Genomic DNA, 16,719 nt, shown 5'->3' with positions numbered 1-16,719 from the left:
TAATTAGCTCGCCCATGTGGCATTGCAGAGGGGAAGCTGCCCCTCCCTCCTTTCCTTCCTTCCCTTCCTCACCAGCACACCTTGGCACTAGGAGACACGGTTTCAGCAGGCCTCCTGGAAGATTTCCACTTTGCTGCTCCAACATTGCCACTTTCCTCTTCCTCTTAGCAGCAGATCCACCTGGCCAGTTAACCCAGAGCCCCAGGAGACCCCCTTCAACCCTGGGAGTGGGTGAGCCTCGTGCCCTGGACACTAGCTGAACTTCACTGAGCCTGCCTTGCTCTGAGCACCGCCAGAGCCTTTCCCTTGTGCATGTCGGGTCTTTCTGTCTGCCTCCCCCCCATTGCTGCCCTGGCTCTATCACACCTAAAATGATGCCAACCCATCTCCAAGCTCTGCACAGCAGCTGGCACTCCAGGGCATGAACTGTGAACCTGCAGTAGGAAGAAGAGTTTGCCCCCTCTGCTGAGCTTGGCACTTTCCACCCTCCGCGTGGCAACAGTTGCAGGGAGAGAGGTGGGCAGCCCTGGGTGGGCCAGATGGCCGATTACCAGCAGCTCCAGCCCAGCAGCTTGAAAATATGGCAGCCCCCAGAAAAAAAAGACTTGTGCAATTGCTGTACAATGTTGTCGGTGCAAAGTTCTCTGCTTATCTTTGATGCCCACTCTTCTGACAAATGAACTGAGGATGAAAACTAAACACACACTCCCTGAGGGCCAGGTTTAAATTTCCTCTGTTTCTTCTCACTTTTGCACCCGAGTGTTCACTTTAGCTTAAAAAATGCTTCATCTGCTCACTGTCTCCTGGTCAAAGTGCATTTGTAATCACACAATTATCCTCCTGCTAAATTAATATATTAAAATGTTCAAACATTTGTTCCAGTAATTAAACAGATATTGGAGAAAACATTGTGTGTACAGACACACACACATTGCATGGCCCCCAGATTATGCCAACCTTTCACCTTTTTCAAACTGCTACTCAGATGGTGCAAAAATGGTTAGTTAATTGGATGTTTCCTGTTCCTGTGGAACCATCGACCTGTCAGGAGGGAGAAGCCCAAAGTTGATGCTGAGCCCTGTGCCGTTTCCTTAATTAAATGCCTCTCCCTCCCTCCCCAGCTCCTTTCCATATTCATCCCTGAAATCTACAAAATATTGTTTGCGATGTTGATCAAGGTCCTTCTCTGACCTTGAGAGCAATTCCAGCTGCAGCAGAGAAAGAGGGGCTTCCCCAGAGCCCTCCTCTTCTGTCACCCTCTTGCAGGTGGGTGATTTGACCCCGGAGGAGATGCTGGCTGCTCCGGCTCGCTCCAGCCTCCCAAGGGACAGGAAGCTCTTGGGGTGCCAGAAGGGTGGGGGGGGGAAAACAGCCCCTTTATAGAGGGCATCATTTATCTGGCCCCCAGTCAGACACAGGAGTCAGAGCTCTTCCCTCTAAGCCTCTGCAGCATCCTGGGCTTCTTCACCTTCTCAAGTGCATTTCACCTGCTGAACCATTTATTTCTGCCATCACTGCAAACTACTCCTCAGTTAGTGACCGTCATCTGGCAGGGAAACTGGCAGGCTCAGAGGGCCAGGTCGCTCGGGATCAGGACCTCGGAGAGCTCCTCCAAGCAGCCTGAACTCCAAAGCTCCTGGCCAGATGGACCCTGGGGTGGCCAGAGAGAATGGTGCACGCAGGGTGAGGACCAGGCACTGCTGGCCTGCTTGGGAGCCCTTGGGTAGCTCCAGGGCAGCTTCTGGTTGGGAGGGAGGCCCGTCCTTCTTGAGGCTCCCTTCTGAGAGGCTTCCCTGGTTATTTCTGGGGAATAAACCCCCTCCCCAATTGATGCTTTTAATTTGAAGTCAGATGTGGTGCCAGCTCCCCTCCCCTCCCCCACCCCATGACAATGGCAGCATGCCAACTCTTGCGGGCTGCCTCTTGGGAAAGGGGCTCCCCTCTGCATGTGGGTCACCCTGCCAGGACCTTCTGGGACCTTGGCTGCTGCCAACTCACCACAGCCAATTTGTTGCAGCCAACGCACTGTGGGAAAACTTGCCATGGCCAATTCACCCCAGGACCACTCGCTGCAGGACAAGAAACACACTAATATCCAAGAAATGCTGGAACACAATCATTAAAGAAAGGATGCAAAAGGTGGGACAGAATGAAGTGTGAATGACAAAAATTGATTTTTTTATTTATTTAAAATAATTAAATTGAATTGTGAAATGGTCCTGTGGCAAATTGGCTGTGGCCAGTTGTCCCATTCGGGGCCTGGAGAGTGGGCAGCCATTCTGCCTTAGCGGGGGGACGGGACAGGGATGCGTCATAGCCATGCACAGAAACGTGCCATGGAACTAGGCTGAAACTGAGACATGGATCCATCTCACAAGGCTCTTCTCTGTCCCACTGTAGAAACGCTTGAGGAATCAGCCCAGAGTGTGCGCACATGCGCATGCACAAACATACACCTCTTCCTCTATGTGTGTTGCGTGCGTGCATAGGAGCAAACCAGAAATGACTGGGAGAAGAGGAATAGTGGGTAATTCATAAGAGAAGCAAATAATAATTTTCAGGTAATTAATGGGCCAGGAAAGTGTGTAAGATAGTGCCAAAGTAGAAATAATTATTGGGAGTGATTAATGGGGCAGCCATCCATAATTCTGCTAGTGAAGCAGTCCTTTCCCTCACTGGCTCCCTCCCACCGAACATCTCCGTCTTCACTGGCTAATTTGATCGAAGAACTAATTTGATAGAGATAAATTTCTAGATAAATGAGCTTCATATTTATAAGATGGATGCAATCTCTTCCAGAAACCAAGGGGAAAAGCTCTCTGGAGTACCCCGAGTATTGGGAAGGCGAAGACCCGCTCTTCCATATTGCTGCTTGGACCTCAACTCTTAACTCCTTTGGTTCTGAAGAGCCAGACTTTAGAGCCTGTCATCCATCCATGATGCAAAAGTGTCTCTGGATGAATTGGGGGACAGGTTGTGCCCCATTCCAGACCACTGATATGTTGCCCAGAGTCAAAGGTGCCAGCCAGCTCTCCCCCCTCCTGCAAAACGGCAGCTTGTCATCATTGGCATTTGATGATTTGAACAGGGCTGGTTATCATTTAAGAACATGATTTGGTATCCATTTTAAATTCATCTTTCCCAACAGATAGAACATAATGAGAGTCAATTTTGAGAGTACCTGAAGATGTTTCCAAACTTTTTTTTTTAGAAGAAAGAAGAAGAAGAAGAAGAAGAAGAAGAAGAAGAAGAAGAAGAAGAAGAAGAAGAAGAAGAAGAAGAAGAAGAAGAAGAAGAAGAAGAAGAAGAAGAAGAAGAAGAAGAAGAAGAAGAAGAAGAAGAAGAAGAAGAAGAAGAAGAAGAAGAAATAATAATCTACTTGTTTTCAGAACATCCAAAATTGTGTATAAGCCATAAAATGTCCCAGGGATAAGGTCCTCCAATGATGATGCCATCGAAGTGATTCCATGTGACTCTCCATTTTCCCAGTTGCTCATTCCACACACGCCTCCTTTACAATCGCTACAGTTGTGCCTTCTGGGAAAGGGCCGACTTGTGAATGGCTGCTTAATATGCCGCAGTTTAAAATGCAGATTAACAGAACTTGAGATATCCATTTGTAAGTGGCAGCATAAACAAACCTGACTTCCAGGCTATAAAAGCTGCTGGGTGAGCAGAGGTTAGCCAAGGTAAAGGGAGCTGGGCTTTTCCGGGGGTGGGGGGATGTGTGTGTGTGTTAAGGAACACCTCCTGCAAATGCCACAAAATGACCCAGTTGGAAAGGGTAACAAGACTCCTCAGCCCAGTTAGGTCAAAATTCGGCTTTCAGATAAGCAGAAGGAGCCTTCCTGTGCCAGCTCGGATCAGGCACGTGACCTGGATGCACAACACGCTTCCTTTCCTCCTATGCCCTTTGAGAGGGAATTGATTTTTAAAATATAGATCCTCCAGTGTGCAGCCTGCATTATGCATAGATGCTCTGAATAATGCACTGCTATCACCCGTGTTAAGGAGGGCTCCCATCTTTAAGTAGGATGTGAGTGACAGGAATAGGAAGGAAGTGGAAATCAAGGGAAAGCTGCAGAAGTCCGCTGGTCCCCCAGGGAGGGAGGGGTTGATTTCCAGAGATGGGCTGGAAGTCATGGAGGGAAGACACTCCACCCCCAGCTGCCCTTCAAACAGGACTCACGAGCTCCTCTCTGCTCCACGGCCCTTTTTCCCCAGAGAAGGACCCTGTTATGGGGAGGCCCACAACCAGCCTTGAGGGTCTATGGGTTGGAGGGGAGGCCCACTCCTGCAGCATTAAGCAGAGAGGACTTGCTCCCCAAAGGGGAGCCCAGGGAGCCGAGACGGTGGGCTTCTCCAAGCGCAGTCGTCAGGCAGGCCTCCGGGGCAGTATAATCCCAGTAGTCCAGGCTGCTCACCTGGCTGGGGTGCCCCAGTTCTGGGCCCAGCCCCTCAGTGGCCCGGGGAGAAATGGCTCCCCTTGAAGGAGCTGTGCAACCCCCCCTATTCGTAATCCCACTGAGGCCGAGGAGTGATTCGAGCTGCCCCCCCACTCCACCATCCTCAAGGGTGGGAAACTGCTTGGAAGCAGCCCCTGAGGCCTGGGGGCCCCCCACTGCAGAGGCTCTTTCCTGGAGAAACTGCCTGGGCTCCCTCTCCACCCTTCAGGATTTCCTGGGAGCATCTCAGCCAGTTCTTGGCTTCCTCCAGCCCAGAGTTGCTGTGCAAATAGACTCCCTTTCATGTCTGAATAGTTTGGTTAAAAATGTGTTGAAGTACCTGGCAGAGGAATGAACCCACTTTCTTTGGCTAATCACAGCTGCCCATCTCCCACCGGCAGGCTGCCGTATGTGAAGCAGAGCCGTGTTCTGCGATCACATTAGAGTTTATTAAATTCTCATTCAAACATTAGCATATTAGGTTCCTAATCCCATTACAGCCAATTAGCCGCCCCTCCGTAGATTGCCAGCCTGGGCGGGCTGGGCTTGGCAGTTCCCGGCAGGGCTGGAGCCTTCGGCCAGCTTCCCTGATGCCAATTCAAAAACAAGGGAAGCCCCCTGAGCCCAAGGGGAAGCGAGGCCTCTCTCCTCTTCTTCCTCCCTGGAGCCCACGAGGGCAGGCCGGGGAGAGCGAGGCAGTCGCTTCAAAGGGAGCCAGCCCCCTTGCCTTTCACTGGGCAGCTCTCCGAGGTTCTAAGCCTTCCACTGCAGCCCCAGGCACTTCAGGGCTCCACCGTTTCCCAAGGCAACTGCTCCCTTGCCCCGCTGAGTCTGGCCTCTCTCCAGGGACTCCTCCGCTGGCCGTGGGCTCCAAAGGTGGAGGAGGTCTCGAGCTGCCTCCAAGGCTGCCGGCTGCTTCCACCCTCCAGCTGGGCTCCGCAGGGGATGGCTTGTTCTGGAAGCCTTTCCTTTGCAGAACTGGGGTGCCTCTCACCCCACCCCAACTTAGGCCCTCCCATCTTATGTCCCCCCAATTTCACAGTGCGGGTTCTGGAAGGAAAAACAAAGTGTGTGGGATGGAGGGTGCCAGGAGAGAGAGAGAGAGAGAGAAAGAGAGACTTGGCATCTCCGTTCTCTAGGAAGGGCTGCCCACTTGGGGGCACTGGTGCAATCTCAGTGATGAATTATAGGCCTCTGCCAGGAAGGCAGCCAAATGCCCAGCCCGGCCTCAGCCAGGGGGAGATGGCTAAGAGGAAAGAGCTGGCCCACCTTTTCTGGACCAAACACACTTTTTATGCGCAAAGCATGTCCGGTTTATAGGTTAGTAAGTGTTTGCAATTTGTGGCTGAAAAAAATCTACCCAGGTAGACAAGAATGATTTATTCCAAATAACTACAAATTAAGACCAAGCCAATTTAAGCCTATTAAAATGGAAATGCTCACGGTCTCCCATTCAAATGCATTTACACTTGATACAAATGTAAGAAATTGAGGAACTTTTGAATATTTTTCTGATTTGTGGCTTTAAGCAGAGCAGATAGAGGCCTTTCCAAAAAAAAATATGACAAACAAACACCAGAGAGAACAGAAGGAACAATAATTAGTTATGTAAATAATGTGGCATTCTTGTTTATAATTAGTTCAGGAATAAAATAAAATTCACGCGTGTCACAGGACTAATTTTCGTATGCAAATGAACAATCAAAATTATAAACAGTAATAATGCAGTTTGGGAGAAGGTGGCATTTTCAATTTATTAGCAGCAATGCACCAGAAAGCTGATTCCAGCTGACTGACGTCTGGAGCTTCCCAAGGCAGCCAGGGGCCAGAACGGCCCAGGGAGGAGGGAGGGAGGGAGGGGAGCTGCCAAAGCAAAGGGCCTGCAGAAAATTGGGGCGTCACTTGTCCCCTGCTCCCCACAGCAGTCGAGTGGCTGTGCTTCCCTTGGAAATGGTTCTGGCAGCCTGGGCTTCAGGGCCGGCTGGACGGAGACGCACCACAGAAGCAGCTTGGCTTCTTTCCAAACCTGCCTTTCCTGCACCCAGGTGGCAGGACAGGGCTTGCCTGGAGGAGCCGAGACCATGCAGGACAAGAGCAGTGCCACAAGCGGAGCCAGGCAGGACATGGGCAGAGCCCCCCTCCCTCCCTCCCTCCCCCCGTCCTGGCCAGGATCCCTTGGGGAGCTGGGCAGCCCCCCCTGCTCGATGACAGGGCAAGGGGAAAGTTCAAACTGCCCAGAGGTTCATCGTTATCACTTTGAGGAGCTATGATGAATGACCACTAGGACTATTAATATTGTCAAGGGTGTTTCCCCCACCCCCACCCCCCAGTCTTGCATTTTACATTTTTCCCGTCACAGAGCAGATCTGCTGGAGATGTAGCACTGGGAGTGGATGGGTAGAATATCAACACTTCTGCTAGAAATAAAAAACCCTCGCAGCTAATTAAAAAGCCAAAAGGAAGAAAAGTCAGCTTTATGGATTTGTAAATGCACAAACTCAACACATCACAAGAGGAAACCCCCTTTTCCTAAGGAAAGGTGGGCTTCACCAGAGAGAGCCGGTTTCTTGGGAAGAAGAGCTTTCTCTGGGCAGGGATAGAAAACAAGGTGAAGGGGGGAACCCAACGCACAAGTGTCTAGCCGGGCTAGGAATGTACCCACTTTCCCAGTTGGTTCTAAAAACGGGTCCGTTGCTGAAGTGGGATGGCTTCACCCAGGCCTCCAAGCCAGAAAAAGGGGGTGAAGGGAGCCACGTCGAAGCTGAGAGTCCGGGAAAGAGCAGCCGCTGGTGGAGGAGGAGAGCTTGGATTTCAGAGGTGGGTTCGCTTCATTCCAAGGAAATGGTGTCCCCCCCCCCCAAAACAGAGTTTCTGGCCAAGGAAAAGAGGGGAGCTGTGTGGCCCGTGGCTGCTTCCCGCCTAGCAGCCCCACTGGGAATCTCCCCTGCTCTTCCTAAGCGGATGGCGTAAAACCCCTTACCTGCCCCCAAGGAGAACCCCCACCTGTGGGGCAGAGGCAGCCGCTGCTGCTGCTGCTGCCAGCTTGATGGTCTGTCTGGAGAGGGTGCTTTGCATTGCCTAAGGAAAGCCCCATCAAAATTCACCAGGCAAAATTAGCCAAGGAGAGAGTGGGGTAAGCGGTGAGCCTGAGCAGAACCATGATGGGCAGAGGGCATTAGCTGCCCCGAGCTGGCAAGTGGTCCGTCGAGCTCAAAAGGCATCAAGGCCACCGGCTACTAATGACAGCCTGTCCGCTGAGCACGGCCTCCGTTCCTTGAGAGAAAAGCCTCACAGAGCATGCATGCGGGAGGGAGGGAGAGGGTTGAACTCCTGCCATCCTCCCCTTTGGGATGCTAACTTAGGTCTTAGGACTGCGAAGGAGGTGCTTCTGCCTTGCCTCATCCGCTCTGTGCCAGCTGGCCCTCCTCCTCCTCCTCACTTGAAGCTGTGGACCAAACCTATGCGTTGTCAGGTTTGCAGAGAAGTTCTCTGGGTGGGTTGGATTTGGCTGGCCCATTTTGCAAGTCCAGCAGGGCTTTTCTTGGAACTGTGACTGGTAGGTGAGAGGGCCAGCCCAGGAATCCAGCCGGACAGTCCCATCAGCCAACTTGGTGCCAAACACAGAGCCTCCATGAGACAGGCCCCCAGGTCTGATTCCGGAGATATTTCAATGCTGGCCAAGCCCTGGTTGCAGAACGATAGAGGATATTGTTCTCTTAGGGTGAAGGCCAAAGAAGCTGCCCAGCTGCCCCCATCCTTGCCCACAAGCGGAGGCAGACAGGGGCACTAAGCAAGGGAGCCCTTCCATGCCCATTAAAGCCCCTCTGAGCTTGAAGCAGGGATGGCCTGCAACATCCAGCAATCACCCACCTGAAGTGCCTTTGGCAGGCTGCCGATTTGGCAGCAGGAGGATCTGGGCAGCCGGGTTGCCCACTGGCTTTCCTCCGGGCTCACCTGCAGCTGCCAACTGGGCAAAGCAACGGCAGGTGGAGGCCTGGCAAGGGAACCATGGAGTTGCCACCCACCCACCCGCCATGGAGGAATGGGACCCTCGCTCTGACCTCTGATGCAGAGGCAACTGCCCTGCATCTGCGGCTAAACAAACCAAGTAAATCATCCTGGCAGATAGATAATTAAATAATTATCAGCCACTTAATAACGAGGAGTGGGTGTTCAGTATTAGCATATTAGACAGTGTCTTTAAGGGCTAATTGTTGCATTACATCAGAGTTACTCATTCATTATTCCTGTCATTTCGGGTGGTAATTTGCACTTTAGAAGACAGAGACAATTTTAGCAGCAATTAGAGGCATGTCAGCTTTGGCTTAGTGAGTTACTGTCACAATTAGAAGCAGTTCGCTTTTGCAGTTTCTTTCTTTCTTTTTTCTTTTTTCATCTGGGCATCCTCATTTGCTGGAGTGTGTTTAAGGGCAGCCGCTCAGCAAGAACGCGGAAGACTTGGAGAGTTTCAGGCCTGATGGACTTTTCAGTGGACTTTTCTTCCAGGCAAGAAATCCAGCCCCACTTGCCAAAATAGCAGGGGGCCAAAGCCGGGCCTCCTGCTGCAGCTGGAGTGGGGGTGGGGGAGGTGCCTCCAGGTCCAGGCAAAAGGGGGCAGAAAAGGCCCCTTACTGCTTCTGGCCAAACCCTTCCTGCTGCCCTGGGAGCGGTCAGAGTCTTTGCCCAGGGGATGGGGGCCAGGTATGACCAAGAGGGAGGGGCGCAAGGCCAGGGGATGCGGGTTGTTTGCTTCCGGTTGGGGTGCGAAGCTGTCCACAGCTTCTGGAAGCGGAGGTGGGCGCCCCCCGCAGCTAACCGCCCTCACGCTGTTCAGAGAAAGACAAAGACAGACGGGGCAAACTCCCCACCCACTCTCCTTTTGGGCCAAAGAGAAGGAGACGACTTAGAATTATTGGAAAGGTTCAATATTTCTTTAACTACAATAGAAAAGGGGAAAACAAAATATGTATGCCGAAGACCATGGGAAACATGCATTATAAGGGTACATATAGTCATATAGAGTTAATTAAGCTAAAACCACAGTAAATCTGTCATTTTTGTATTAATGTGATGGTCAAATTTGGAGGAAATATAGTATTTTGTATAATAAATTGTGTCCCATTGCAGATTTATGCTGGCATCTGCATACTTACCGCAGTTTTACAATAATCATTGATCAATCAAACTTTTATGACAAAACTATAATTTTTACTGCATTTTACTTAGTTTCTGAGTTTGCTTAATTCCCAGAATGAGGCCCAGTAAATCTTGTGCTTCAAGATATAAAGTAGATAATAAGAATGCCATGTAAGATTTGCTTATATTTTAAGCTGTCTTTGCAAATGATTTATAATTAGGACAAAATCTAAGACAAAACATTATTAAAGACAAACACCACTGTGTAAATCACCCGAGTTTGCTTACGTCTTTGATAATTTATCAGAGAGTTTTGCCAACGATGGCCACAGACTTACATGTCATAAGTAGGAAATATTTACGATTAGGGAAATAGGATGCAAAACGCTGTTCTTCCCTCAGCGACCCTCAGCCGTGGCGGCCCAGGAATTGGGACCAGATCCCAGAGCAGAAAAAAGGCAGAAACATCTGCAGCAAAACGCCCGTTGACCTCTCGGAGGAACCGGTGGCTGATTCACAAAACCCGGGAAGTCCCGGCAGAGGAGGAAGAGCAGAAGCGGAAGCGGAGAGGCGAAAGACGGGCCGGCTGAGCTCCTTATTCAGCTCTGCGCCAGAGCAAAAACATTCAGCTGCCCTTTTAGCCGCGGCGTTTTCAGGCGCCGGTCCTCAAACACGAGCAAGGTTTTAAAGAAGAGGTCTGACCTGGTTACTATCTCTTTTAAAGATGGATTCAGTGAAGCCCCTGGTGAGAAACTGGCGTCTGAGAAAGAAGAGGTGCAGCTTGATTTAAATTGACCGGAGCCCAAATAAGCCCCCCGGGGGGGGCCTCTCCACCCTCCGCTCCCAAAGCGGCGTTAGGGTTTGGGCTGGCACACCAGGATGGGACCCCCTGCCCGAGCGGAGCTTCGAAGGGTCCACGGCGAGGGCGCCGGCAGGACCGGGGGCGGCCAGCCGCTTCCTACCCGCTGCCCCCCCTTTCCTCCGCCGGCCCTTTCCGGGCACCTGGGCGTCCCGCACGAGAGACAGAGGCCGGCCAAGAGCTGGGCAGCTCCGCGCAGAGGGCCGAGACGGAGCCGGCCGGTTTGGGGCGCGGGCGGTTGAAGACCCTCCCCTCCCCCGGCGGCTCCTTCGGAATCTCGACGTTCCCTGGCGGGGCTGAAGGGAGCCGCGCTTTGGCGCTCCCGCGGCTCCCTCGGTGCTCTGCTGGCAGAAACTCCTTGGCTCGCTCCCCGCACCGGGGAGGGAGGTCCGGGAAGGGCGCCGTTCCTTCCTCTTGGTGCTGAACTCGGAAGCCTCCCGGCGGTGCCGGCCTTACGGCCAGAAGGCGCCGTGGCCCGCTCGAGTGTTCTTCCTAGCCCCGGTGAGCGGCTGGTTTGCTAATGAATGTCCGGGAAAGTTGGTGGGAATCCTCTCGGGAACCTCGGCCTTCCTCTCCAAACGAAGGGGGAAGGGGAGCCTCCTGGGGCTCCAAGAAGGGAAGGGGGGAAGTGCTGCCGGCTGGCAGAAACCGCCGCAAGTCTGCCGGAAGGCTGGGCCTTCCTGGCTGGGTCATCATGGGCCGCAGACCAAACACCGGAGTTGAAAGGGGTTGCAATTCAAACGCCCCTTTTTGGACCTCATTCTCACGGGGCCCAAGAGGTCAGCTGCACTTCCGAACAAAGGCGACACCCCTCCTGCACCCATGGCAGCCTGGCTCACATGTTAGCTAGCTTGTTGGGCCTGGACCCAGCACGGTGGTTTATTCAAAAGCAAGCTGGTCTCCAGTGTTGGGGAGGGGCAGGTGGGTTTTAAGGGCCTCCCTTTCCAAAGGCAGAAAGGGAGGCAACCCAGCTTGAAAGCTCAGCTCTGGGCTGCCTTGAGTTGATTGGCCCTGTTTGGCAACAGAGTGAAGGGGTTACTGAGAATTGGGGGCTCCTGTGGTGAACTCCTGCTTGCCCCCCGTTTTCTTGCTGCAGCCCCCTCTTCTTGAGGAGCTCTCACAGACATCTGGGGGCCACCTTTGCCCTGGCTCCACCCCAAGGGGATCCCCAATCCAAGAAGGGGCATCTCCACAGGCCCAGCTCTCTCCCCCCCTCCTCCTCCTCCAGCCCGCTCTTCAGTCTGCCTGCTCAAGAGGCTCTGGTCACAGAGAAGACCCCCCTCCCAATTGGCTTTGCGACTGGGGGTCTTTCTCCTCTCCTCCCCCTTCCCTTCCCCGCCCTTGAAGGCCCAGCCGCTGCAGGCGCTTCCTTCCTCCTCTTCATTATCGGCTGCTCCTCGGTTATTCATACCTCTGGATGGGCTGCCACAGCCCTGCCCTCTCCCGCCTGGCTCCTCCCGGCCCTCCCCACTTTTCAGGGGGACCAAGGCAGAGAGGGGGAGGGCTCGGAATACAGAAATATGCAGATGAGGCCATTAACATTTTATGGGGATTTGGGGAAGGAGCCCTCCTCGGTGTTGACTCCATGACGCAAATAGGTATGAAAATCCTGGCGAGGCGCTTCATTGTTGCGAAAATCAAATGGCTGAACAGCCACTAATGAGGCAGACAAGAGCCGCGCTGAGCCCCGGAGGACTGGAAGGCGGTTGAGGGGATGGGGGCGGGGGGGGGCAGGGGAGGCTCTGCATTATTCATTCCGCCTCTTGTTTGAGTTTCCAATCATAGGAAATCACGAGGAGGGGGCTTCGTATTCGGTGGTGGCCGACCTTGCTGGGGTGACAGCTGGGGGAGGGGGACAGCCCGATTCCCCATTCTGCTCCAGCCTGGCGCCCTGCAGAAAGGATGGGCTTTGTGCCCAGCTTGTGCCCACCTGCAGACAGGCCACAGATGGTCTCACCACTGTGCTTCAGCAGCGGCGTGGCTCTTGGGGTGGGGGAGGTTCACAGCCCCACCCTGGTGGCCCAGACCCTTCCCTGTCCCTTTGAAATGGCCTGGGAGGATGGGAGGGCAGGACAGGTTACAAGCCCCCAAGGCCGGGCAGGGTGGACAAGGCTAGACGGAGGAATATTTTTGGAAGAATTTGGCTCCCTTGTCTGGGGATCTCCTTTCCCAGAGGGATCCCAAGGGATCCTGCCTGACAGAACTTCAGCATTTTCAGTGCTTCCCCCCCATTGTCCCCAATAGTAAAGAATGACAATTAGCACAGATCACGTGACTTTTGCTTCAAGATAATTCAACTGCCTTGAGGTTCATCACAGAGAAATCTTCAAGAGTGAAAGGCGGCTTTGCTTCCATCTCCCAGAGATGCCGATGGACAGGAGGGCCTGATCCCACCCGCCAACCGAAGGGGTTGAGGTGGAGAGATGGGACCGCTGGCCTGTGCCGCAGATTCCCACCCTGCCCTGCCCTGTCCAGAGCCACCCTGGGGCCAGCTGCTCCTGCCTGCCTTCCCTCTGGCCATCTTGGCAGCCTTCAGAGGGCCAAAGCGAGTGGAGCTGCTTCTGTCCCTCATCTGGGCATAATAAGCCCAGCATTTGCTGAAGCTTAAGTCAATGGCCTAGAAATGTGTCCTTGATTTGAATGCAGGAATCAGATTCACTGGTCAATATGAACAACAGACCATGGTTGGCACCTGCAAAAGCCACCTGGCCCATCTTCTTGAACCAATGCTCCGTGCTTCACAAGGCCACCTCTTTGGCAGCTCTGGGCCTGAGTGACAGTCCAGGCATCTGGAATCCCCCTCTCCCGCTCTCCAGTTAGCTCTGGCCAAGACAGAGCCATTGGCAGGCAAGGGCTGGCCAGAAGGCTGGCTTTCCAGGTGGAGGGCATAGCTTCCTCTTTGGCGAAGGGGACACATCCGCTCGGATGCCTCTGCATGGGCCAGGGCTTAGGGGGGCTTCAGTGCAGCTGGCAGATCAGGACCCTCCGAACCCTCCCCCACCCGGGGAGAAGCACGGCCCACCTGCCTCCTCCGTGGCTTCTTTGCCCCCCATCCCATCTTCTACCCTGCTGTCTCCACAGAGGTGAGCCTTCCATTTCTGCTCAACCCGCTGTATCCCTATTATTTTCATAATCGTCCAGGGCTTTAATGATAGATTAAATATCAAATAGCTTAACATTTGAAAAATGACATTTATTATACGGAGTAGTAAATAGAGAGATGTGGGGAGGGGAATGGCTCTCGAATAGTGCCAAGTTCCCCAAACGGCATCGCTTTGGTGTAGTGCCTGTGATAATGTCAGTGCTAACAAGCAGATAATTGGCATCAGGGAAATAAATTTTGGCACCTTCTGCAGAGAGGAAACGGCACTGCATAATTATTTTACCTAGGAATATTCTTTATTTAACAGGCCAATTTGCATGGCAGCTCAACCTTCGCTCCCTTCACACACACACACACACACACACACACACAAACCATAAAGGGTGCTTAGCCACAGAAACAATAGTTTATTGGGGGCTGAGGAGGACTTGGCCATTAAGTGCCCCCTTGTGCAGGAGGAAATCTTGGGCAGCTCCGACAGCCACCCCACCCCCTCACAGACCCTCAAAGAGGTCAGAAGCTCTTCCGGGGTGGTGGTGGACCCTCCTGCTTCTCAGAAGAGATCCAGAACCCCTGGGGGGAGCAGCAGGAAGGAAGCCCTCGGCTGGGGGCTGAGAAGCTGCGGACCCTGGAAAAAAAGTGCTCCAGGTTCCATTGGTAATTTGGTTTAGGTGCCCACGGTGGGCAACCTTATTCCTCTGCCCCCACCCGGGTAACTGACCCTCTGTTCCTTTCACTTTCGGGACTGGCAGGGGGGCTCCCTTCTACCTTGCAGCACCCCCCACTTGGAGCATCGTTTGGGGCCCTCACCCAGCCCCACCGCATCCCTGGTAGGTAGGAGGGGGGCCTCCCCTGGCTGCGGTGGGGGCCTGAAGGCGCCTGACTGGGCCGGGTTCCTCCTCCTGACAGAGGCAGCGTCCAGTTGAGGCTACCTGGGCTTTCCGCTTGCATGGAAGCGTACGGCTAAATGATCTCCCTTCCCAGAGCTTGCCAGTGTCCCTGGCACAGCAAATCCCTGCCTCCGCCCAACTGGCACGGGCAAGCCCTGGAGCCTGCCAACACCAAACACTCGCCACCTCCAGCAGGTAAAAGCCATCTGCTGCTGAGCCAATGGGAAAAGATCCCGCCCATAATCACAGCCCAGCCAAAGCAGGAGGCAGAAGAACAGCCCCCCCACCTCTCAGGAACTGGCACCACAGGAGGGAGCAGGCAGCTGGGTAGGGTGCCAGTCAGCCCCCTTCAGGCTCATCCTCACCAGGGGCAGCTCCACCCCAAGGCCTGTCCCCCCCCGTGCCCGCCATCTGTCTTGACTGGGACCAAGTGTCCTGCACCCCCAACCCCCAGCTGGCCTGCCTGGAGGAGGGCTTGTCCCCTCCCCTCTGCCCTTCCCTTGGGCTGCCCTTGGCTCAGCGGCTCCAGCTATCAACCTGGCCAAGGTCCAGTGAGACCAGTGGCCGAGCCTTCCCCCCCACAGCCCTGATTCTCCTCAACCCTTCTCCTCAAACCTCCTATTTCTCAGCCAATGGAGGGGCCAGCCCTGCCTAGGCACCCTGGGGGGTTATTGGTAGCAAATGGTGCCTTGCCCTGCGGGGCAGTCTGGACCCTTGGATAGCCAGCTGGAATGTGCTCTTCTCGGCAGCTCCCCCCATCAAGGAGGCCTCCCAGAAGACTCCTGGGTAAACCCTTGACCACCCCGGAATGTGGGTGGAAGAAGCCTGAGCCCCCTCCCCCTCCCTGTCCCCCACACCTCCCCCATCAGAGGTAGGTGTCAAGCAGGGAGGGGAGGGGAGGGGGCTTCCCCACCAGGTCAGCTCAAACCTCCCTGCCCCTAAATCCCTGCTGAGGACAGCAGGCAATTTAGACCTGAGAGCAGCAGCTAATTAAATCAATATGAGATAATGAGGAGCAATTAGAAGTCCAGCTAGGCACATCTTCTCTTGTAAATACTGTTTCTCTCCCAACAGGAATCTCTTTTTTAATAATCTGTTTGTGTTTCGTTTCCAGAGTAGTAATTCCCCAAAGAAGCAATTTGGGGAAAGTGATTTGCTGGTTGGCATAATTGCCAAGGCAATTTACTTAGCCTTGTTTTGGGGTGCTTGTCCCCTCCTGCCCCTTAGAGCTTGTGCCTGGGCCTCTTCCTGCTCTACCTTTCTTCCCTACCCAGCCAGGTGGGACAAGGGGGGCTGGAGTCCCCTTAGCCAAGGGCCTGAGGTTGGGACCTTCTGCTCCCCCAGGTGATGTAGGACAGACTGGAGAAGAACTTCAGGGCAGATTCATTTCTTTTCCCAAAGGGAGGGGGCTGTTAACAAAGAGTGAAGCAGCAGCATCCAAAATGCTCCAGCCAAGTGGGATACCTGGACTCTCAGGTGGGGGGAAGATAGTAGGAGAGGAGGGGAGGGAGGGAGGGAAGGGAAGGAAGGGAAGGGAAGGGAAGGGAAGGGGGAAGGGAAGGGAAGGGAAGGGAAGGGAAGGAAGGAAGGAAGGAAGGAAGGAAGGAAGGAAGGAAGGAAGGAAGGAAGGAAGGAAGGAAGGAAGGAAGGAAGGAGCCAGCCACCGGGGAGGGTGCTGGAGAAGAAGGGCCCCCATGTGCCTGTAGACCCAGCCCCACCTGATCTTGCGCTCTGGGGCTTTTCCTATGGCTATGCTGGGTGAAAGGCCTTGGGCTGAATTGCAGCAATTTGGGGGCTGGACATTCATTCCATTTATTAATCAAATGTAGTTTTGAGTTTCATTCCAGAAGCCAAAGCCGCCCGCAGTGGCCCTGAAGGCCGGTGTAAGACAAATTGGCCCTTTCCATCTCAAAAAGCTCTTCCATTCTTCAGGGAGACAATTCCCACTCCTCGGCCCCCTCTGGGGACAGGGCTGCAGCCTCCACTTGGCCAGACCAGGGCTGTCCACACAGAGTGCTGGCCGTTCTTGGCCCTTTGGAGCAGTTGCCTCGGCCAACAGCTGCAAGAAGAGGGGATGCCGGCCGGCCAGGCCAGAGACCACCTCGGCTGCCACAGGGTGATGTTGCGCTCTGCCAGATGGCCGGCTTCCTAACTGCTACCCAGAGCAGAGCCAAAGCTGCAACCTATTAAACTGCAATCAGCTTTCACATTGAGCTGAGCACCCTGCTTGTTAGCCATGAAGTGCTTCCCCGCCTCAGGACAGAGGACACGCAGCATGTGGCTCCA

This window comes from Notechis scutatus, chromosome 13, assembly GCF_049901735.1.
Source record: "Notechis scutatus isolate UNSWTSFEM ecotype Mainland chromosome 13, rNotScu1.2, whole genome shotgun sequence".
In the NCBI taxonomy this organism is placed as follows: Eukaryota; Metazoa; Chordata; class Lepidosauria; order Squamata; family Elapidae; genus Notechis; species Notechis scutatus.
Note: the sequence above shows the minus strand (reverse complement) of the source record.